A 25,277-nucleotide genomic window follows, 5' to 3' on the forward strand; every position below is an offset into this window, starting at 1 on the left:
AGTTAAGTCAGGAAGATTTAAAATACTGCTTATTGAGAAGGAAAAATGTAAAACGATAGTTCAGGAATTAAATTTTGTCTTGAAGTTACAGAGGCTTTTTATTGATTGTTTGGTAAATACTAAGCTTTTGAGAATTTGCATCTTAGGTAATTTGTGGGATAACGTCACACAGATTGACCAAAGGCCTTGTCTAGCAAAAAAAAATATTTTTTTAATTCAGATTACTTTATCTTATCCTATGCCATTTTTTCCTGTTTCAGGACTTCATCTAGCATATCATGTTATAGTTTATTGTCAAAATCCTTGGGCTCCTCTTGGCTGTTATAGTTTCTCATATTTTCCTCATTTTTGTCTATTTTGACTATTGGCCAGGTATTGTAAAGAATGACCCTGAGTTTGTATTATATCTATATATACAGATGGATAGATAGATTATATGCATATATATATATATATATAGAGAGAGAGAGAGAGAGAGAGAATTATAAAATATAAGTGTAACATATATACAATTAGATTTCTTATTCTTTAAGGGATAGTCTGAGCCAAGTTTATCCATTTATGCTGGATAATTTTTGCAATGTGGATTTAATTTTGAAGGGAGAGGTCTGAATTCTATGCTACTAGAGAAGATGTTTTAATAAGGACATTATCAAATCTTTAAAAATTTTCATTCAACTAGATTGGATTTAAAATTTCACATTTAGTAATGATAAGTGAGTCTTTAAAGTTCTTAAGTCAGACCAATCTTCACTTTCCTTACATTTTTCTATAGGCCCCAGGAACTTCAGTCTATTTTAGGACTCTCTCTTTTTTTAATTAAAGTATAATGTATTACTAGTTTCAGAGGTAGAGGTCAGTGATTCATCAGTCTTAAATAATCCCCAGTGTTCATTACATCATGTGTCCTCCTTAATGTCCATCACCCAGTTACCCCATTCCCCCACCTCCCTCCCCTCCAGCAACCCTTAATTTGTTTCCTATGATTAAGAGTCACTCATGGTTTTTCTCCCTCTCTGATTTTGTCTTATTTTTTCTGCTCTTGCCATATGATCCTCTGTTTTGTTTCTTAAATTCCACATTTGAGTGAGATCATGCGATAATTGTCTTTCTCTGATTGGCTTATTTTGCTTAGCAAAATACCCTCTAGTTCCATCCATGTTGTTGCAAATGGCAAGATTTCATTTCTTTTGGTGGCTGCGTAATATTCCATTGTGTGTGTGTGTGTGTGTGTGTGTGTGTGTGTCTACTTTATCCATTCATCTGTTGATGGACATCTGGGCTCTTTCCATTGTTTGACTATTGTGGACCTTGCTGTTATAAACTTTGGAGTGCAGGAGCCCCTTTGGATCACAACATTTATATCTTTGGGGTAAATCCCTACTACTGCATTGCTGGGTCATAGGGTAGCTCTATTTTCAACTTTTTGAGGAACCTCCATGCTGCTTTCCAGAGTGGCTGCACCAGCTTGCATTCCCACGAACAGTGTAGGAGGGCTCCCCTTTCTCCACATCCTCACCAAAATCTGTCATTTCCTGACTTGTTAATTTTAGCCACTCTGACTGGTGTGAGGTGGAATCTCGTTTTGGTTTTGATTTGTATTTCCCTGATGCCGAGTGACGTGGAGCATTTTTTCATGTGTCTGTTGGCCATTTGTAAGTCTTCTTTGGAGGAACGACTGTTCATGTCTTCTGCCCATTTCTTGATTGGATTATTTGTTCTTTGGGTGTTGAGTTTGATAAGTTCTTTATAGGTTTTGGATACTAGCTCTTTATCTGATAAGACATTTGCAAAAACTTCTCCCATTCTGTCAGTTGTCTCTTGGTTTTGTTGACTGTTTCTTTTGCTGTGCAAAAGCTTTTTATCTTGATGAAGTCCCAAGAGTTCATTTTTGCCCTTGCTTCCCTTGTCTTTGGTGATGTTTCTAGCAAGAAGTTGCTGTGGCCAAGGTCACAGAGGTTGCTGCCTGTGTTCTCTTCAAGGATTTTGATGGATTCCTGTCTCACATTAGATCTGTCATCCATTTGGAGTTTATTTTTGTGTATGGTATAAGAGAATGGTGCAGTTTCATTCTTCTGCATGTGGCTGTCCAATTTTCCCAACACCATTTGTTGAAGAGACTGTCTTTTTTCCACTGGACATCCTTTCCTGCTTTGTTGAAGATTAGTTGACCATAGAGTTGAGGGTCCATTTCTGGGCTCTCTGTTCTGTTCCCTTGATCTATGTGTCCATGTTTGTGCCAGTACCATACCGTCTTGATGATGACACTTTGTAATAGAGCTGGAAGTCCAGAATTGTGATGCCACCAGCTTTACTTTTCTTTTTCAACATTCCCTTGGTTATTTGGGGTCTTTTCTGGTTCCATACAAATTTTGGGATTCTTTGTCCCAGCTCTGTGAAAAATGTTGATGGTATTTTGATAGGGATTGCACTGAATGTATAGATTCCTCTAGGTAGCATAGACATTTTAACAATATTTATTCTTCTAATCCATGAGGATGGAACGTTTTTCCATTTCTTTGTGTCTTCCTCAATTCTTTTCATGAGTGTTCTATAGTTTTCTGAGTATAGATCCTTTGCCTCTTTGGTTAGGTTTATTCCTAGGTATCTTATGGTTTTGGGTGCATTTATAAATGGGATTGACTCCTTAATTTCTCTTTCTTCTGTCTCATTGTTAGTGTACAGAAATGCAACTGACTTCTGTGCATTGATTTTATATCCTGCCACATTGCTGAATTCCTGTATGAGTTCTAGCAATTTTGGGGTGGAGTCTTTTGGGTTTTTCACATAGAGTACCATGTCATCTGCAAAAAGTGAGAGTTTGACTTCTTCTTTGTTGATTTGGATGCCTTTTATTTCTTTTTGTTGTCTGATTGCTGAGGCTAGGACTTCTAGTACTGTGTTGAACAGCAGTGGTGAGAGTGGGCATCCCTGCTGTGTTTCTGATCTTAGGGGAAAAGCTGTCATTTTTTCCCCATTGAGAATATTTGCTGTAGGCTTTTCATATATGGCTTTTATGATATTGAGGTAGGTTACCTCTATCCCTACACTGTGAAGAGTTTTAATCAAGAAAGGATACTGTATTTTGTCAAATGCTTTTTCTGCATCTATTGAGAGGATCATATGGTTCTTGTATATAGTATCACATTGACTGATTTGTGGATGTTGAACCACCGTTGCAGCCCAGGAATAAATCCCACTTGGTTGTGGTGAATAATCCTTTTAATATATTGTTGGATCCTATTGGCTAGTATCTTGGTGAGAATTTTTGCATCCATGTTCATCAGGGATATTGGTCTGTAATTCTCCTTTTTGTTGGGGTCTTTGTCTGGTTTTGGGATCAAGGTAATGCTGACCTCATAGAAAGAGTTTGGAAGTTTTCCTCCCACTTCTGTTTCTTGAAACAGCTTCAGAAGAATAGGTATTAATTCTTTTTTAAATGTTTGGTAAAATTCCCCTGAGAAACCATCTGGCCCTGGACTCTTGTTGGAGATTTTTAATGACTGCTTCAATTTTCTTGCTGGTTATGGGTCTGTTCAGGTTTTCTATTTCTTCCTGTTTCTGTTTTGGTAGTTTATATGTCTCTAGGAATTGAAAGAGTTGTTAGGCCAAAAGGCAGTCAAGTCATCCAGTCAGACAAACTCATACTCTTGAGGCCCTGTACAATGGCTTTTCTGGATCGCAGATAATGATCAAGCCATACGGGTGCTCTTAACATCTGGCTGATAGGTCCAGGAAGAGCTCAGTAAGTTTAGTTGATTAATTGGGCTAAATCTTCAGTGTTTATCTGTTTTATAACTTGCCAAATATCATTTCTTACTGGGAAATAAGGCTTAAAATCATCAGAGTTGTATTTGTCTTAGAGTTCCCATATCTATGAGCAATGTTATAAACAGTGATTTATGATATCAAGATACTTCCTCCTTAGTTTTGTCCTGTTTGCTTCTCTATGAATGTAGTACATGTCTAGCATTTATATTACAGGTGATATGTCACCAGCATTTTCAGTTGATTCTAAATTTTATTTGTATGACAGAAAATAGATGAAATTTAGTTAGGGATAAATGATGTGGTAGTTTAGCATGTATCTCCAACAAAGAGCAAACTAAGAATTTTTCTAGATAATAGATCAGAATTGTAATTTTAAAAAAGTAATGGAGAGGTTTGCTCAAATTATAACCAATGAACACTTACTAAATTGCTCAGTAAACATATTTCAGCCATATTAATTTGGTTTTTAGTAGCATTTCTTTACAGATTATCTTGGTATAACTTAAATACTGATACAAGGTTAAAGTCCTTTAAAATATTTTGCCCCCTAAAATACACATTTTATTTAGGGAAGAACCCTATAGAGTCTTTATCAATAATTGATACCTAAAAATTCTCATTTGATTACAGTATTTCCTAGATTAACTGTCATATTGCATCTATTCTAAGCAGCATGCTTTAATATTTGGAATTAGAATACATCCTATAAATGATAGCATGTTATGGTATAATTGGCTATCTAGAATTGTATAAAATGCCAGTGTATCTTAAAATGGTTATTGTCTTAGAGTCCATGAAATACGTGATATCTGTGTTACCCTGTAAAGAAGAAGCAAATAGAAAAAAAATCATAGGACAGAATAGAAATAATCATAATTTGGGGGATGTAGAGCTCATCTAAACAATCTGAAGTTAAATAGATCATCAAAATCATTATTCATTGGTGGCTTCTTTTATGTATTGAGGTAGAAGATGAAAGGATATTAAAAAATATATGACACCATCCCTGATATCAAAGGAGTGAGAATGTGTTTTGGCAAAGTGAGGACAAAGCAATAAACATTGTCTAGCCATTTTATAAATAGTACATGTATATATGTATTTGCATACACACTATTGTGGTTAGAGTGGTTGAGTTCTTTAGAATATTTATCAACATCATCGCTATCACACCTAGCACTCAGTGAATGCTTCTTCTAGACTGTATCAGAAACAGCATCATGTAAGACCTAAATTAGAGGAGCCTGAAGAAATGCTGGAATTGATCCAAGTTCTAGATGTCAGGACAAAAAGGCATTCCAGATGGGAAAAGGGCTGTCAAAAAATGTTAGGGGCCCATGATAGGAGGAAATACTTAGAGTGGCAGTAAGATGTAATTTTAGGGGGTTTAAGACTAATTCTGGGGACAGTGGTGATATGGTGACCTAATAGGCTGATAGAAGATGGTAGAGAGAGCTGTGTGCCAGAATGAAGAAGGCCCTGAGAAGCCATCAAACAAATTTAAGGGAAGGTCCTCTCTTTAATCTCTCAAAAGGCTGCTCTTGTCTCTGTTGTTTTCTGTAGCTTCTATTCTGTTTCCATTTGCTGCCAACCCTCAAAGTTGCTGTTTACTCTGTCTTTATTTAATAAACTCTTTATACCATACAGTTTACCTCCCCCTGCACCCTGTTACACTGAAACTGCTCTCAAGTATCTGCATGTGAAATCCATTTTACCTCAGCAGTGCCATGTCTATGGAAAACTGCCATTGTGAAGAGAACTGAGGCCCAGAGAGTTTGTGTGACCCAACCAATGTTACTTAGCTCTACGTGTAGTATTTGGTTCTGAAACCAGACCTGCTGGCTCTCCTCCACTTTTTGCACCAGAACCGGAGCTCCTTTATGTGCATTCCCATTGCTGCCTGCCCAGGACTGCCATGACCACCCCCCCCCCCCCCGTCCCCAACCCCAGCCGGCATACAGATGCCTTGAGAGAGACCTAACCAGGGCAGTCATTAAAGCATTCTGCCCTCTATTGTATTGCCTCATAGCTATAACCTAATGTCAATACAAATAAGAGCTGGATGCTAATAATGGGGAGATTCTACATAATGTGCAACAACAGGAAAATCAAAGACTAGAACTTTAAGTTATTTAATGACTTAAACCAGTGGAAGCAGTTGCCAAGATTCTGTATTATGATTCACACTCTTGATCACTAATATTGTTAACAGAAGCTCTCAACTGATTTTAATCCATGTGTTACCTTTGTCTTTAAAGTCTTTTTTTTAAATTTATATTATTTTTAAAATATTTTATTCATCTGACAGAGAGAGACCAAGTGAGAGCAGGAACACAAGCACGGGGAGTGGGAGAGGGAGAAGCAGGCTTCCCGCTGAGCAGGGAGCCAGACGTGGGGTTCAATCCCAGGACCCCGGGATCATGACCGGAGCTGAAGGCAGACGCTTAATGACTGAGCTACCCAAGCGCCCCTGTTTTTAAAGTCTTAATCTACAAGACCCAGATTAAGAGTTTTATTAGTAACTTGATTGATTCGGTAGGTTACACTTTGGGAAAATCTGTTAATATTTGTAATGATCATATGTCATGCATATATTGTCTCAGAATGAAAAATTACGTTAATATTTGATTATCAGAAATCCCTAAATTGATGATACTAAAGGGTTCCTGTGAATCCAGTGGTTTTCCTTTTCATCTTCCAGTTCCCAACCTTGTAGGCACTATTGCTTCATGTGAGAGGACCCTGGACAACAGAATTTATCTTCAAAATGTTCCTCTGCAATTCCACTAAATTTTAAGAGAGCTAAACCCTACTTTAATTGGATTTATCAATTGGTAATTGATTGGCTACATCACCTAAAAGTGTGTGTCCAGATGCTTAGTTGATAAAAGATTCTACTTACCTCTATCTCTTTGTCAAGTGACTATAGGTTCTGGTTTGTTTGGGATAGTCCAGATCTATATAGTTTTCCTGGAAGCCTGTTTAGCATTGGTCCTGGATGAAATTGTCTTACTTTAAATCATGAATTATATGGTTACTCTATCTGGTCCCTGAATTGGTCTTACATATATTTCTCCTGTGGTGGTAAGATGGGCCTTAGCAATTCCAATCTTGAATTGCAGTGGCCAGCTTAGTCAACAGCAGAGATCCTTTTCCTTAGGTGGGTCATGTGACTTCTCTGAATGAGTTAATTTGGCTAGCTAAATGCACTAACCAGGAGATCTTATTATTGTGGAGGGTGGGGGAGGGGGATGATTTCAGCTATACACAAATAGTAAAGACTGAGAAATAGGAAAGAGTCGTCCCTCAAAACAAAATGTCCCTGTAAGTGGTACTTCCAGGTAAAAGGTAGCCTAGACACTAGGTAAGCAAAACTCTCTCTCTCTGTATATGTATGTGTGTGTGTGTGTGTGTGTGTGTGTATGTACATATATACATAATTTTAAAGTAAATCTCACCCCCTCCCCATGTGGGTTAGAATTACCTAAAACCTTCTCCTTAGTATTCTTACCTAGTTCTCCTTTCTAGAGATTATTTGCTTCCTATTATGTTACTGACACTCCAATATTGTGTTCCTCATGACCTTGCTGCATCAGTCCTCTCCCTTCTCCATGTCTCTACCATCAGTTATCTGCTTTCTCTGATAGCTCTGCTTTTTTTCATTAACTACTTTCTATTGGTTTAAACATACAATCAAAATTTTATATTTGATCCCTAAATTTAACATCCTATGTCTTAGATATTTGTGGTATCTTCTCTCTCCTGGTTCAGTTTCTCAACTAGTGTGCAATTGCTGACTCTTACTTAAAAGCCTTTAATTTTTCAACACATTTTATTGAGCAAACTATTGACCCTCTCTAACCAATAATTGCTTGAGATTTTGGGCATTTCTCCTGAACTTGGCACTGTGGATTACTCCTTCTCTACCATGAAGGCCAGAATTAAATGACCCCTATTTCCCTTCTCCTTCATCTTTATTCCATCTGAGTCTCAGGTGGACTCCTGTTTCCTGGCCTGTTGCTTCATGTTGGGTCTTGGTTTTTGCCTTTTTGTCTCTGTTTCACACAGGTTTTACATAATTTCATTTATTCTATCTTTAGCTTTTATGTGAAATTCCTAAGCCTAGTTCAGACCTTACCTCATAGCCTCACAATAATAGACTCAATTGCTTGTTGGCAATATCCGCCAGAATATACTTAGATCCTCAAGTCATCATTTTCAGACTGAACTCATTATCTTCCCTCCTACATTGACTTCTCCTGAGTTCTCTTACTGTGTACTTCAGTACGCAAGTACAAAACTTAGAATGCGTGCTCGAAATCGCCTTCCTTTTCCTTATAGTCAAATAAAGACTGCTGACTTTTACTTTTCAGTGTTTTTTCCAGTTTTCCTTGTGTATTAGTAATTGCTACTATTAGTTCTTTATCTTATGGTTTCAAGTCTTATGTGCTACTGCAGTCATCTTTGCTTTGCAGTTATCTTTATTTCAAATCCATCTTCCACATGATAGCTGAATTTGTTGAAGGCACAAGCCTAAACATGCTGCTCCTACTTTACTTTGAACCCTTCAGAAGCTCCTCATTGACTGCCATGAAAAGTCCCAAGTCTTTAAGAAGGTTCTACTTGATCTGGCTTGAATACATACCACTCTTACTTCCTTGCTTTTTCATGTGCTTATCCTTTTCTTTTACATGAAAAATAGGGGCAATAATGTGAATAGAAAATAAAGGCAATACCTGGGTGGGAAGGGAATGGGGGGGGGATACTTTCCTAGTCAATTATTTGTGACAGTTCCAAAACACATTACAGGTATGGTCTTTCATAATTTGATTACAAAAAAGAGAAAGGTATGGAAAAGAGACATGGGGTAAAAATTAGGAGTTGAGAAGTACATTTAGAATTAAAGTATCAGAAGAGTAAGGGTTCCAATGAGTGCATATCTTCCCTCATTGGATCAACTATTGAATATATTTCCTGGTAAGATGATAAGGAAATAATGTGTGTGGTTCCTGGGGAAAATTCGTGAGTTTTTAAAAAGTTGAGTGCCAGGATTTTATAGTATGCCAGACCAAGATTCGTCCATAGCTGGTGCCCATTTCAACTTAGTAATTTTATAATGAAACAAATTTAAGTATAAATATCTGTGCAGATACCTGGGTTTCTACTTTCTATTATAGTATTGCTAAGAGAACTTGAAGTAGGCGAATAATTAAATGATTTCTGTATTGCTGTGTTGTCCTACCTCTTTCTGTTCTATTTATTTTTTTCTTAGTTAACAGCACTCTTAAGTTGTTCACAGGTTGATGAATGGATTCACAGTAATCAGACTTTGAGGAGATGGATTTGTAAACCAGAATCTAGCTTATTTATAAAGGAAGATCCATCTAGTGCAATCTATAATGGATACCAAGTGTCTTCTCAGCATGTCACTTTTTGACATCAGTATATGTGGGAAACCAAGTTTGTTAGTAATAGATGGTTTTGGCACACATAGGACCAGCCAGAGCAAAGGAAAATGGATAGATTTAAGGGACATCTCTTTTAAGTTGAGATAGAGCCTGAAAGAATTATGCTTCCCCACAATAAGCATAGATGCAAGTAGTAATCAGTGCCTGCTATTCAGAGGCATTGTCTCTGCTGACTGTATCAGTTCCTGGTAGACACTGGTCAATTTCTTATACTCTATTCCCAGCATTCCTTTTGACTCTAAAGGATTCTTATTTTCCCACATTTTACTCCAAGGACTGAGTCTAGGTAATACTGGGGAGTTGATAAATTTTCTTAATGTGTTTTTGAATAATTTTTTCCTAATCTCTTTATATTTATTTATTTAATTTTTTGTCAAAATACAAAAAGGGGCGCCTGGGTGGCTCAGTCGGTTAAGCATCTGACTCTTGATTTTGGCTCAGGTCATGATCTCATGGTTGTGAGATCAAGCCCTGCATTGGGCTCTGTGCTGGGGATGGAGCCTGCTTAAGATTTTCTCTCTCTCATCCTCTGCCCCTCCCCCCTCTTAAAAAAATAAAAATAAAATGAATTCACACATAAATGTGCAGTTTGTTGAATTACTAAAAACTGAACATATCAGCAAAGAGCACCAAATTCCTATTCCTTTTTAATCCTCTTTCACATGTGATTTGCCATCATTTAATCATTTTTCACTTTGGTTTCTGTATTTTAAAACAAGCCCATAAAGCAAGATCAGTACTTAACTCAAAGTAATGAATTGCTGAAGATGGCATGTCATGTGTATCAGGGAAGATAAAAACTGTGTAGAATTGCCCAGTTTTTCCTTGGACAAGTGCTGGGAGATGTGAAAGAAACAAAATGTTGTGGAAGTTGGGAAAACTTTATGAAAAAACTGGGAATGAGTCTTGAACTAAGAGTAGAATTTACTAGAAGGCAGGGAAGAAAGAGTGAATAGAAGTGAGGGGGGATAACAGAGTGTGGCATTGTATAAAACTGGATGAGGAAAGAAGAAAGCAAGGTGGGGGGTAGGGCACAGGATGCAGGCCATGGGATAGTAAGAGGAAATGTTGTAGAGGTACAGAGTTCTGCAAATGGAAAACATGAAATACAAAGTAGAGACTGAATCATGATTTCTAGCAAGCATGACCATGACAGACATGCTTGAGAAATAATGGTTTGACAGTAATACATGTTGAAGGGCTTAGAGGGGAAGGGATACATTTGAAAAGAACAACTAGACTATTGCTCTAGGGAAGTAAGGTCTGATTTAGATTTGAACTATAGAAATAGAAAGGAACAACTCCTAGATATGTGGAAATAAGGGTCAGTAGAATTAGGTTACACACTGAATATACAGGTATAGGTATCAAGAAAGTAAGAAAAGACTTCAAATCTGTACAAGTAAGAACAGCTGGTTTGGGGGCGAAGAGGGTATCAGTTTGGCATATGACGTGTTTCCATAGCTTTTGTGACACAAAAGTGAAAGCCTCAGGTAGGCAATTGGAAATACAGTCTGTGGGCAGAAGAGGGGAAGATGAGAGATGCATTTGGATATTAATGATATGCCCTGAGAACTAGGAGAAGGAATAAGTTGCCATTTGAATGCTAAGATGGACAGAAGGATGGTATCCTAGACTTGGGATCTTGACATGGGAAACAGGATGCTTCAGACATTAGAACTGAAGAAATAAAAACATAATAAGCAGTTTTTATATTCATGTACTGTTCTAAGTATTTTGAGTGTATTCATTTAATTCAATCCTCACAAAGAAAACTGAAACACTAAGAAAAAACAGAAGTCTTAAAAATCAAAGGATTCAAGTGTTAGACTTGAGCTAAATGCTATAGAAACATTAGACTATGAAAGATTATTGTTGAATTTGAGATAATAGTTCTATTATTATTTAAAGATTTATTTATTTTAGAGAGAGCATGCTAGTGGGGGGAGGGCAGAAGGAGAGGTTCTTAAAGCAGGCTCCCCACTGAGTGTGGCCACTGGATGTTGGATCCCATGACACTGAGATCATGACCTGAGCTGAAACCGAGAGTTGGATGCTCAATCAACTGAGCTACCCAGGCGCCCCAGGGGTAATAGTTTTATAAGTATCTGTTTGGAAAATAAGAGAAAGAAGTAGGAAATATTTAGAAGCAGTATGAAGGGAACCAATATGTAATGAGTCTGGCATTGAATGTAAGGATATAAACAGGATGAGGGAGAAACTATAGAGTTCTTGAAAAGGAGAGGTTTAAATAAAAGGAGATGGGGGAAGGAAATACATGGAAGAGAATATACTGTAGATCCATGTGGGAGGCCACTATTGGGAAAGGGACGTCCTGGGAAATAGGAAAGGAAGTGGAATCTAGTGTATGTATGGGAGCATTAACTTCAAGAATAGGAGATGTGTTTGTAGTTAGTTTTATGGAAAGAGAGTGTGAGGAAACTGATAATAAAGTAATCTTGTGATGACTCATTACATGTGGAGCTCACAAAAGGCTTCCATTGTCTTCATCAAGTCAAAAACAGAAGCAGGCAGTACCAAAAACGAAAGTTTAAGGAATGATAGGAGAGAGAGGATGGGTAGGAGGAGAAAGCTAATGTTCATTGAGAATGAACTTGGTGCCAGGTTCTCAGATTAAAAACTCTGACAAACTGGTCAGTGTGATTTTTCTTTTTTTTTTCCCCCCGTGCATCAGTTTTGTAAACTTGAATGTCTTCCTTCAGGTTATCTATGATTTTTCAATCTTTTATCTTACTTGGGAAAATTTGTCCTCTTCTTTCCTCTTCCGTATTTTATCTCCCATTGACTCTGGGTTGACTTATTTTATTCCGTAGGAAGAATTCTGATCAGGGTGAATTCCAATTTGAATGTTCTATGTGTAGACATAATCTCATGTACCAGCAATTTCCTTGAATTTGAAGCTTGCATAAATACACTTCTGGGTTCTCCATCGTGTAAGTAGAAGTCTTCAATCTCCTTAATGCAATCTTTAAATTACTTTACGTCTTTTGAAATGTTCATGTTTTATGGAGAAGTAGATGAGTTCTTATTCTTGGTAGACTAAAAGAATTATGTTCCCAGGAATAAGAAAGAAATAATACGTTTATTATGTACTTGACAGAATTTTACCTGGTGTCTTTATCATCTTGAATATGATAGAATATTCAAGCACTTCTTTTCGATAAAAATTACACTAGGTTATAAATATACAAAGACTGCATCGTTATGTAGTTAAATTTGTATTTGTTTGCTGTCTTTGGCCCTTTTAACCTGACCATTGAGCACTGGTGCCTCTCATGTGTTTGAGCATTAAAAATGGTATGAGCTACATTGGAAAGACACAGGCTAATAATAGGGAGGCTGGTGTTCAAATGTCAATGAAAGAGTTTCTAATGGTCAGTTACAGCTCTGTTTGCCTGTTTTGTCTCCTAAGCCCTAGAAAGCACCTTCTGAGGGTATAGTTCCACTTGTTTCTTGTTTCTGCATAGGTTTTCCCCCTGATATTGCTACCGCTGATGTAGATACAGCCAATTTAAAAACAATTGTTTTTGGCCACAGCATTATCAGAAAGGCATTTGCAAGGATGAACATAATCCATTACTTAGATCAGTAGGAGCATTTTTCTTAGGCAAGGCACAGGATTTTTAAAAAGTTACTTTGGTATGTAATCCCCTCTTAGAGATTCCTGATCAATATATCTAAGAAACTTTACTGAACATGTGTGTTTTGAAAAATCTCCCTTGATAATTTTGAGGGATACCAATTATTCAAGTGAAATTATGTATTTCACAACTGAGTATTATGGGACATTTTGTAAGTAAAAAATTTTAAGCTTTGGAGAGTTGAGAATTTTCTAGTTATCATGATAAATTTCTTAGGTGGTTGTTAATTGATAAAAAACACTTTTTGATTGTATCAGCATTTTTGTGTGTTACTTTTGGGAATTTACTCACTGGGACCTTATCTTTAAATCCTTATTTAGAATATTAAAAAACAAAATAATAAAGCATTTTAAGAAAAAGTAAAACAAATGTAATAGATTGGATATAAGCTGAATTGCTGTAACAAGAAAGCCAAAAACAAGGACTAGGCTTCCTGAGATTTTTGTACTATTTTTCAAGATGTTCCTCCTGCTTCATGAACAGGTGAAAAGCTATCTCCTCAGCAACATATTTGCATTCAAGGCAATAGGAATAGGAAAGAAAGGTGGGGATTTCTAATAAGAATGTGATCAGGAAATTGCAATCACCATTTCTGCCCTTTTCCTGATGACCTAAATTCAGTCACATAACTGCCCCTTGCTGCCAGGGCGATGGGGAAATAGAGTCCTTTGCTAAAACAGGCCGTTAGACCATCTGAAATTCATGAAGCTCTGTTTCTTAAACCAAAATCAACCAAACAACCAAACAAAAGCAGGAATGGTCGATACACTCAGGCAAACTAGTGACAATCCATGGACTCAAAATTTTGAAATAATGAGAAGATAAAAAATTATCAGGGGAAAGTAATGAATTCCATGAAAGTGTGAAACTTCAACTTAGCCTTACTATTGTAATAAAATTTATCAGACCTTTTACAACTAGGCTATTTATAAACTAGAGAAGTGTAATAGACAATGTTAACAGGTACTATGTTTTTATTTTTTTCCTGGCTTACTGAAAAAAATTACAATGCTGAAAAAGTAAACAGTTTTGCAATTCCTGCCTCTACATGTAGAGAAGACTTCTCAGTGTTTAGCATTCATCACCTCATTTTTTTTTTTTCCTTCTGACAATGCTGGACAGTTACTGGGCTTCTAATCTATCCAAATTATAAAACCTAGAAAGTGCTCATAGTCTTGTTCATTCCTTACAGAGTGACAACTCTGACAGTTGAAGTTTAAAAACCCAGTAAAAATTTCTCATAAAGCAATATCCACAGTTAAAACAGTTCATCACTTTTTTTTTAAAGATTTTATTTATTTATTTGACAGAGAGAGACACAGTGAGAGAGGAAACACAAGCAGGGGGAGTGGGAGAGGGAGAAGCAGGCTTCCCGCCGAGCAGGGAGCCCGATGTGGGGCTCGATCCCAGGACCCTGGGATCATGACCTGACCGAAGGCAGGCGCTTAATGACTGAGCCACCCAGGTGCCCCAGTTCATCACTTTCTACAACAAAGCTGAGCTCAAGCCTATAATGAATTTTGAAAGCCTTTCCCTTAGAGCTAGGGAATAAAAAAGTGATGATAGACAAAAACACAAATACAATTTGAGAACGTGCATTTTTACTTGGTTTCTTTCATAATAATGCTAACCTCACTTTATTTAATTGTGCTGTATAGTTAATAGAAACGTCCAAAGCTTATCCACCTTCGAAGACCTACAGAACCTTGATCAACTCTACCATGGTTTCATATTCATGCTTTTGGGTTCTTGGCTTTAATGGCTGCAATAGTCTCCAACTTACTCCCACCATATGGATGTATGCATGTCCCCATACCTGTGTTTTGGAGTCTTGATGTTAATAGTAATATGATTAATTGAAAGACACCTTTTAGTTTATATTAAAAGTACTGGGTCTTGGTATGGGTAATCACTAGCTTCTCTGTGCTGCCAATGAAGGCAGATTGAAGATGATAGCCCATCTGATACAATCTCATCTGTGCTCCTCCATGCTTAGAATTGTTGGCTATAACCCTTATATTCCCACTTCATCATAACTGATTTACTTCTTATACTGAAGATGGAAAAAGGCAAATGTTCATGTAAGGAGTCCTACGCAGACTTGAGCATGAGGCTCACTGAGACCTGGCTGATCTCCTTTATTTCAGTGTGTATGTCCCATTTAATTACAGTGGAAGACAGATAATATACGGCTTGCAGACCAAGATGGATAACTTGATTACATTTTATAATTTTTTTGACTAGACAAGTGTTGGCAAAGGCAATACATTAGTCTCACTGTCGAGGGCATCAAATGTCATAGTGACAATGGGGTTTGGGGCCATGTGTTTCCTTTGACACATGCTGTTCTGTGGTTTTAGACTAGTGCTTGAAAGAGATGAGAGAGGTTTGCGAGGAGGTGAGAAATATATGAATCAGTTCCTGGGGTGTCCTGGGGCTTGGAAGAAAATGACTTGAAACAATTCCAGCTCTCACTTTTCTCCTTCAATTAATTCCCAGCTGGGCTGTGACAGAAGGCAGATGATAAGAAAAGAGAGGAGAGCAATAAAGTGCAGCCACTTTATAAAAGAAGTAGTTGTTTCCCAGAGGGTAGGAAAAAGAAAAAGAAGGCGAAGAGTGGGGGGAGGGGAGGGGAAGGAACAGAGCTTGCTTGGAGGAGGGGGTAATACAGTAAAATCTTTAAAGTTTGTGAACATCAGCAATTACAACAGTGAAGATGTTGAAACAGGTGTAATGGGATTGGATGGCAAAGGGCTTCACTGTAACCATACACTGATGGTAGTAGTCAATATTCACATCTTTGACAAGGAAAAACTGCTTTGGTGAGTTGAAAATGAAGAGAGAATAAATAATCCCAATTACCATGTGAACTTCATGCAGTCATTCACAAGGCAGGATGATTTCTACATCACTAAGAAAGCAACAAACCAGCAGCGACTCCACAGTCTTAAGTAAAATTAACACATAGTTTTATTTGATCTAATTCTGTTATTAGGTGTATTATTAGTACTATTTTTGTAATGGCTTCACAGATCCAAGTTAGAGAACACCAGCTTGATCTGACATGTTGTGAAGGGAAACGCTGGAGCACTGTGTGTCCCCCATAAGCTGAAGTGTTGCTGGACACGTGTAGGCATATGCATGCTTGGAACGGGTAAGACCAAAGCACAGGAATTCAGCAAATCCTGCCATTACACACGAGTCACTTGTGTTTCTGTCATATTCAGTGATGTATGAAGCAAAGTCAGATTGAAGGGTATAAACTGTTTTACACAGAACTTTGGAATAATGAGATACATGTTAGAGCCTAAAGTATAATAATACTTAAAAAGGAAATTAAGTTAAAGCATATTTAAAAGGAATCCTAGCACTATGGGGAGAATAGCCTTTAAAATGAGTCACTATGGGAAAAAGGAATGGTCTTTGTTTTTTTTTTTTTTTTTCTTTTTTACTGTAAAGTGATTTTCTAGTTGGTCTTGTCTAAGTCAGAATGTTAGAAACATAACTGAAACTTTTGGTTTTCTTGGGAAAAGCAATTGATGAGTTATCTTCTCTGACTTTTGGTAGCATAAATGAATGATCCCAGTTGACACAGGAGACAAGACAGAAGAGCGAAGGAGTGGAAGATTCATCTTCAAATAATAATGACCTTACTCCCACATGACTAAGAATAGTAGTAGTAGTTACTTAGGTTTGTGGTAGTTTTAATGATGGCAGGATCTAGATAACCTTGCAGGATTTAAGAAAGTAGCTATCCTGCTGCTTACTTGGTTTAGATTTAAATATTAAGTGCACTTTTTCATGGTACTCAAGGTCTTCTCTAGAAACACAGGAAAGGCTTTCCTTCCAGTGCACAGAATTACAGAGCCATGACTTGATTCTCTTTGATCCCATCTCCACCCAAGACTTTGGAAATACACAATCCCAGACACAAGCTATATGGTCAGTAACTACTTTTTGGCTGAATAGGTGTGACTCAGCCACCCACATACAAACACTTCCTTTGCACCATGAACATACATTTATTTTGAGGGCTCCAGGCCTGCCAGCATTCTCTTTCTTCCCCCACGCTCCTTAATAATACCACACTGAGGGCGCCTGGGTGGCTCAGTTGGTTAAGCGACTGCCTTTGGCTCAGGTCATGATCCTGGAGTCCCGGGATCGAGTCCCACATCGGGCTCCCTGCACGGCAGGGAGTCTGCTTCTCCCTCTGACCCTCTTCCCTCTCATGCTCTCTGTCTCTCATTCTCTCTGTCTCAAATAAATAAAATCTTTTAAAAAAAAAATAATACCACACTGAGTTAAAAAAAAAACGTTTTCCACAATTGTAGTCCTGCCACCAAAGACCAAAAAATAGGATTAAAGTTGAGGTGGGTCCTATTGATGTGTATTATATACCTCTGTTTAACTCTTACTCAGGAATACTTGATTTTAGTGTTGGGTTATGGTCAGGTGGTTATTTTCCTTACCATTGCAATGATTTGGGAAGACTGTATCCTACTGCTAAGGAAAAAGACACGTGGAGGAATTTTCTAAGTCTAGCTTTGTCCCTCTGAAGGATTAGAAATGGACGTAATTAAGTTAAAGTTACATTTTATTTTATTTTATTTGTTTGGGGGGGTATTTTTTAAAATTTTTTATTGTTATGTTAATCCCCACACATTACATCATTAGTTTTAGATGTAGAGTTCCGTGATTCATTGTTTGTGCATAACACCCAGTGCTCCATTCAGTACATGCCCCCCCTTTTTTTTTAAATTTTATTATGTTAGTCACCATACAATACATCATTAGTTTTTGATGTGGTGATCCACGATCCATTGTTTTCGTATAACACCCAGTGCTCCATGCAGTACGTGCCCTCCTTAATACAGACTTTGCACTGAGCTTGGAACCCTATGCACAGGCTTGATCTCACAACCCTGAGATCACAGCCTGAGCTGAAACCAAGAGTCGGATGCTTAACTGACTGTGTTGCCCAGGCACCTCTAAAGTTAAATTTTCAAAGCAGAAATTCTCTCAAAAATTTAACTCATCAGCTTATTTCTTCAGCATTAAGAAACAGATTTTCAAAAAAAAGTAGTTTTCCTGGGGCACCTGGGTGGCTCAGTCGTTAAGCGTACGCCTTCGGCTCAGGTCATGATCCCAGGGTCCTGGGATCAAGTCCCACATCGGGCTCCCTGCTCTGCGGGAAGCCTGCTTCTCCCTCTCCCACTCCCCCTGCTTGTGTTCCCTCTCTCACTGTGTCTCTCTCTGTCAAATAAATAAATAAATAAAATCTTTAAAAAAAAGAAGAAGGTAGTAGCGGGAGGAGAAGAATGAAGCGGGGGAAATCGGAGGGGTAGACGAACCATGAGAGACGATGGACTCTGAAAAACAAACTGAGGGTTCTAGAGGGGAGGGGGCTGGGAGGATGCGTTAGCCTGGTGGTGGGTATTGAGGAGGGCACATTCTAAATGGAGCACTGGGTGTTATGCACAAACAATGAATCATGGAACACTTCATCTAAAACTAATGATGTAATGTATGGGGATTAACATAAGAATAAAAAAAAAAGTAGTTTTCCTGTTGATCTTCAGAGTCCCAGATTTAATCTTTGTATTTTTTTTTTTATCTTAATCTCCAGAGAGATTTGCTAGTGGGCTGGGCTCAAGATACGTAAATATGATACAGTGATAAAGCTAATAAAATGCAAATCCCACAAGTTCCAATGGTGACAGATAAATGTCAGGTTTGTTCTCAGTAAAATGAAAAAATTGAGTAAGACTATTATTGGGGGGAAATTCCATTTTTTTTCCTCCCCCAGAAGTAACAATGATTTTTTTTTTTTTCTTTTTAAGCCATTATTTTTTCTGGCTATCATTGTACACTGAAATGTTATTAACATAATACTTAAATGCATTTCTTCAACATAGGTTTCAAGGTTAAGAAAAAAACCTTTCATCTTCTTTAGAAACTGCATTTGCTTATTACTTTACACAAATAATCCTGTTTTCTTTCAACCCAGACTGAATTCTGACCCTACAAAAACTGGTGGGATAAACACTAGAGGAGAACAAAGCACAGAGAAGTTGAGCATCTACATGAACTGACAGGACAAACTGAGCTGTGAGTCGTATACCTTGAAGTATTTTTGGAATGAAATAAATTGAGCTGCTCCTAATGCCGCAGTACCTCATGTTGTGCAGAGCTGTTGGGGTCAGGAAGATACAGTGGTCATAATGAAAAAAAATTATTATGCATGAGTCAATTCCCTTATGTTGTGTCTGGAAGATGTGCTCGGCAGTCAGGGGCTAGTGGGAATAAGAGTTTTAAGTTCTTTATCTGTAACCTTAAAATAAGTCAGAAAGTGAACATGATGGTCTCACATGGCAGAGCTCCTTTTAACTCTTACAACATCTCAAATGGAACCTGGTTCTTTTTAATATTAATGGACACATATGTTAAACCAACTGACAGAAAACCTTGCCCAGAATCATTACGACAACTTGATAGCCTGATTTACTCAGGGGTCCCTAAGAGGCTTGAGTGAGGCTCTTTTTTTTTTTTTTTTTTTTAAATCAGTGGTATAACCAATATGTTCTCAGTTCATTAGAAGTTGGGCATAATTTGTGGTGATCCCTGGTAGGGATATTTATGTGGTTACCGTGGTTGATTCTAAGTGGAAAATTCTTGCAGGCAAGGATATTGTTCTAAGTTTTAAAAATAACTTTTTTTGTTTTCCATGAAAACATAGTGGATTTTACTAGTTTTGAGTGTTTTGTCCAAACCATATTAAGAAATTCTACCCAGGGCACCTGGGTGGCTCAGTCGTTGGGCGTCTGCCTTCGGCTCAGGTCATGATCCCGGGGTCCTGGGATCGAGCTCCGCATCGGGCTCCCTGCTCTGCGGGAAGCCTACTTCTCCCTCTCCCACTCCCCCTGCTTGTGTTCCCTCTCTGGCTGTTTCTCTCTCTGTCAAATAAATTAAAAAAAAAAATTCTACCCATTTCTGTCAAATCCCTCATGGGAGCCTAAATGCTATATTCTTCAGAGCCTTTGCTGATCTACTCTTTGTACAGCGGTGTCTCTCCCCTTAAAAATCTGTATTTTTGTCTGCATCCTTTTCTTAGGATACCTAGAACATGCTGCCTTGGGTGCCTGGGTGGCTCAATTGGTTAAGTGTCTGTTTTCAGCTCAGGTCATGATCTCAGGGTCTTGGGATGCATTCCCACATCAGGCTCCCTGCTCAGCTGGGAGTCTGCTTCTCACTCTCCCTCTGCCCTTCCCCTATGCTTGTGCTTTTTCTCTCATGCTTTCTCTCTTAAGTAAATCTTCAAACAAACAAGCAAGCAAACAAAAAATACATGCACCTTGCATTAAGGTTATTGGTGTACCTGTGTTTTTCTCGATGGTATTTTGGGCAATTAACTGTTATTTCCTTTCTTCCTATTTGTGCCTTCTCCTATTTCCCATTCAAGCAGCAAGGTTACCAACTGAGCCTTGCCTCCAGGGGAAGATGTGATAGAAAGGAAGGCACATATAAAAAGGTTTTCTTGACTTTGGTTTCTCGAATTTTAAGCCCTCAGGGGAATGAAATGAATTTACGAGTTTAACCAAAATTTTAGAGGGTTTGGAGAGGAAGCAAATCATCCTCTCCATCACTAGAAACATTTTCCTAGGAGTTCAGGGGAGGAAAAAACAGAAGTGACTGGATGACAGAAGTTGAGGGCTCACAGGGGCCCCTGCTTCTGGGTTTGGGTCTCTGGGGTCAGAGAAGGAAAGGTGCGGATGGGTGGACAAGCTCGTAGAGATTTCAGGGTGTAGAGTGACCCACAAGGAGAAGAACCATTCTTTTGTTCTCAAGTAAGGACTAAGTAGTTGGCAGGAGGGAATACATATTTTCAGTTTTTCTTCTGTAACTTTAAAATGAAGTAGTTGACACTCCAGACCTAAAGAGACAAAAGGCAGTGGCATTGCAGTTTGTTCCCTACTTAGATGAAGGATTAAGGAGAAGATAGGATGATGGATAATACAGAAGGGAGAGGACTGAGGGCAGCGAAGACCAGATAATTGTCCTTCCAGTACTTTGATGCCTTTGTAATTTTTAAGGCTTTAAGAGCTGGTATACAAATTGAAATAAGACTAAATGTGGCCAGATAATTTGTTGAAAGTATATGTGCACCATCCTTTTTTTTTTTTTTTAAGATTTATTTATTTGAGAGAGAGAATGAAAGAGAGCACAAGAGGGGGGAAGGTCAGAGGGAGAATCAGACTCCCTGCTGAGCAGGGAGCCTGATGCAGGACTCGATCGTGGGATTCCAGGATCATGACCTGAGCCAAACACAGTCGCTTAACCAACTGAGCCACCCAGGCGCCCCTATGTGCAACATCCTATTTGGAATGGGGGAAAGAATTATATATATATATGTGTATATATATTTGTATGTATATATATGTGTGTATATATATGTGTGTGTATATGTGTGTGTGTATATATATGTGTGTGTATATATATGTGTGTGTATGTGTGTATATATGTATGTGTGTATATATATGTGTGTGTGTGTGTGTGTATATATGATTTAACAAAATAAGACTATTTTGCGGGGCTTTTGGCACACTTGAGTTTATAAGGTCAGCTTCATGTCTCATCTCATAATTTTTTAAAAATATTATCTATGATGTACCAGAATTTCCTTAGGCATTTTATGAATGTGAACTGCTGAATTCTCACCATTCCACCATGGAAAGATTGTATTATTGCCTCATCTCCTTATTTTTAAATAGATTGGGAAATTGAGGCAGAGGGTGATAATGGAAACTACCCAGATAGTTTAAATGGCAGGTGATGGGGTTGAACTCTGTTAAAGTTTCTGGAAGCTACTTTGCTCCCTCTCACAGTTAACAATTTTTTTTAAGGGCAGGGCTCTATTTCAACTACCTTTGCTTTACCTAGAGTTCCTGCTATACTATTCTGCTAAGCATCTAATGAAATAAGTTTATTGACATCTACAGTTGAAGTAGCCAAGGGATACTAAATAAACAAAATGAAAAAGAAAAAAAGAACCAAGTAACTTGGGAGAGTGCCCAAGTCCACTAAGAAGTGTCATTCTGTTTTCTTGACCATAAAACACCTGCATGCTGGCATGGGTCTGTAGTCAAAACCTCCAGAATTTAAGTATATGTACCATAGAACCATTTTTATTATGGTGTGTTTTTTTTTTTCCACCTCTTTTTGGTAGAAAACTATATTGCATATTGTAGCAAAGTGGTCAGTGGTGCCATTAAATTTGAGCTAGAGCTGTATGTGAAGTTACTAAAGCAATAAATAACACAACGGAGCCATATTTGATGAAAAGTTGTCCTACGGTCCTCTGAAGTCTCAAAACCCTGTTGTTAATTTGGTTTGTTTAATTTTTTGGTTGCCTTGGATTTTGGAGGAAACTGGTTAAGCCATTAAAAGGCTTCTTTAAATTGTTCTAAGCTGCTTGGGGTCAGATGCTACGGTCAGTCATTGGTCATTCTCTCAGGAAATCCGGTAAGAGTAACCGCGTGTCAAGGTGCAAGGGCTGTGCTGCTGCTGATGTGGGCCAACTTTGCGAGGACCTACTGAAAGCAGACTAGAGTTAGCCATGCACATCCGCGGATGCTGGAGCCAGAAGTTGAGCTTGAGTTGCAGCCAGATGACTGGAGTTAGAAGAAAAAAAGCTTATGGACACAGAAATGTGTGGGCTTTTTTGGAGGGATTTCTTCCTCGAGGTCTTAGAAACAATAACAGTAATGAACCAGGGATATTGTATTTATTTATTTTTTAGAGATTTTATTTATTTGAGAGAGAGAGAGTGAAAGAGCGGGAGGGAGAGAGCTGGGGTGGGGGTAGGTTCCCCACTGAGCAGGGAGCCCAATGCAGAGCCCGATCCCAGGACCCCGAGATCATGACCCGAGCTGAAAGCAGATGCTTAACCGACTGAGCCACCCAGGTGCCCCAAATTAGGGATATTTTAAAGGCAATCCTACTTGAGTATTTTTCAAACATTGCAATTCTCAGGGTGCTGTTTTGGCAATTTCTGTGTGGCTCACAAAAGCATTGTATTTGACTTGTCAAATACAGCAGTTTGTCTTTGGAAGACAATTTTGTGTCCTTTGACCTTGATATTCAAAGCCTAGCCCTCAGAACTGCAGCACTGGAGTCATCTAGGACCTTGTTAGAAATGCAGAATGTCAGGCTCTTGCTAAACCTACTCCACTGAAATCTGCATTTTAACAAGATCCTCAGCAGATTTATAGGCACATTAAAATTGGGGAAGCCCTCTTCTGTGAAAAGTCCTGTTTTTCTTTAGGCTTTCATGACATCTATGTCACTAGGTCATATCTAGTGTAATGACAGCAGAGGTGGACTGAAATCCATTCCAGTGGTTGTCTCCATTTGCCTGCACTTTCCCTCTGATATTCTCAAACTGTAGTGTGCATCACAATGACTCGGACTTGGACAAACACAGATTGGGATCCTACCCTTCTAGTTACTGATTTAGTAAGTCAGGGAGGAATATGAGAAATGGAGTTTCTAGAATGTTTTCAATCGATGCTGTTGTTGATGGTACTGATTTAGAAGCATTGCTCTGAAATCAGATATTGATCTGTGGTTTACTTGGAGTAGAAGAGATTGCAAAACCCACTAACGGGGTACCTCTGCTACCTTTGGACTACATGGCCTTGGGGAAGTTGTTTCATGTTTTTGAGCTTCAGTCTTTCCATGGGGATGAAATGAAGTAACAAAGATAAACAGCAAGTAGGTAACAAACTAACACTGCCTGGCAAGAAGTAATTTCTCAATATGTATTACTTATTTTGCTCTTCTCCTGTGGGATTTTAATTGCTCTTGAAACAGTTAAATGTTACCTGTTTTCAGTCTGATTTCCCTCCTACTTTTCATCCAATTAAACTCTCTGCATTAAATCTTAGGTTCTAGCACTAAGAAATTTTTGATGATTTTCGTAAGTATATTTGTTACATATGCTAATATCTCTGTTCTCTATTTTTTGTTGATATTCATAATCAAATAATTCTACAGTTGTATAATCTCTGCTAACTCAATACCCCCATCAATGTAGATTTTATTATTCCCTCCTCTATGCTAATAGTGGAACTTGTTTATTTCTGTATTGCTGAACTGACAACATTGCATTTAACTGATGAGTAAATTAACTTAATCATCACTTAATCATTTCTCTCTCCCACCACTACCCCCCAGGATACTCTTCTCTTTATAGCAGCATCACAACTGACTCATTTGTGTTCTGAACATGTGCTACATTGCTTGGTGCATAGTAAGTGTTTGACGGACTTGCAGGGATAGAAGCAGTCTATATGATACCTTCTAATTTCTTTTTAGGGGCTCTCTGTCACCAGCTCAAGGGCAACGAGATTCCCAGCAGGGGTTTTAATGAGTTGGCATAGACATAGATTTCAAGGGAGCTAGGAAAAGTTCTAAATTTTTAAAATAGAGATACCTGCAAGTGAATATGATAATGAACATGATTTTTAAAGATTATATAACAGTTGAAATAAAATCCATGGGAAATCAGATGTTAAACTTATAATCTAATCATGCAAAAAAATTGAGAAATTGAGCTAGAGGTTGAACAGAATTTTTTCCTATGTGCCTATAATACATTTGTCATGTATTTATCCACTATAGTCTTTTATTTGAATTTCCACGCACAAGACTTGTATCACTGAATTGCATTGAAGATGAGTTTGCAGGTATTGAAGAAACTGCAATAAGTTTTTAGGAGTTGGAATGAAGCGTGGATTGTTAATAGACTTGCAGAATTCTTAAATGTCCTAACATAGAAGACAATGTAAATTCTATAACTTAAACTTATGTATGACAGACTAAGGCTTTTTACCATCACAAGTTACGATAGCTGTAAAATGTCTTCATAGAAGCAGCAGTGGGATGATTTTAGACACTTTAGTTTTGGTCTGCCTGATTCCAGATCAGTTGTCTTTCTTAGAGTTTTCTTTTTAAAGTTGATAAAATGCCAAGAGTTCTGAAGAAGGCTACATAAAACATGTCTTAGGAAGAAAATGACTGTACTTGCCCCTTTAATTTTTTTGAACATAAAAAATCATTTTTAGTATTTATCCCACTAATAATGACCTTGATATCCTTTTTTTGAGAAGTATGCTGAAATTTGATCTTTGTTCATAAGTGTTCCTTAAAGTTATATACCAGTAAAATGATCTATAGACAATACTAGTTTATATATATAATATACAGACTATATAGTATATATATAGTCTATACTTATATATATAGTCTATACTTATATATATAGTCTATACTTATATATATAGTCTATATTTATATATATAGTCTATATTTATATATA

General features: G+C 37.8%; 1 long non-coding RNA gene across 1 annotated transcript in view; it reads left to right on the forward strand.

Annotated features, from left to right (window-relative positions):
• LOC118017044 overlaps positions 1 to 25,277 on the forward strand; it is a 106,085-nt gene that overhangs the window by 19,849 nt on the left and 60,959 nt on the right. Inside the window, exon 4 of the long non-coding RNA XR_004681037.1 lies at positions 18,909 to 19,009. This is a non-coding gene — a long non-coding RNA (uncharacterized LOC118017044). The remainder of the gene's footprint in view (positions 1 to 18,908; positions 19,010 to 25,277) is intronic.

Source organism: Mirounga leonina, unplaced genomic scaffold (assembly GCF_011800145.1).
Source record: "Mirounga leonina isolate KUSES-001 unplaced genomic scaffold, KU_Mleo_1.0 Mir_168, whole genome shotgun sequence".
NCBI classification, from domain to species: domain Eukaryota; kingdom Metazoa; phylum Chordata; class Mammalia; order Carnivora; family Phocidae; genus Mirounga; species Mirounga leonina.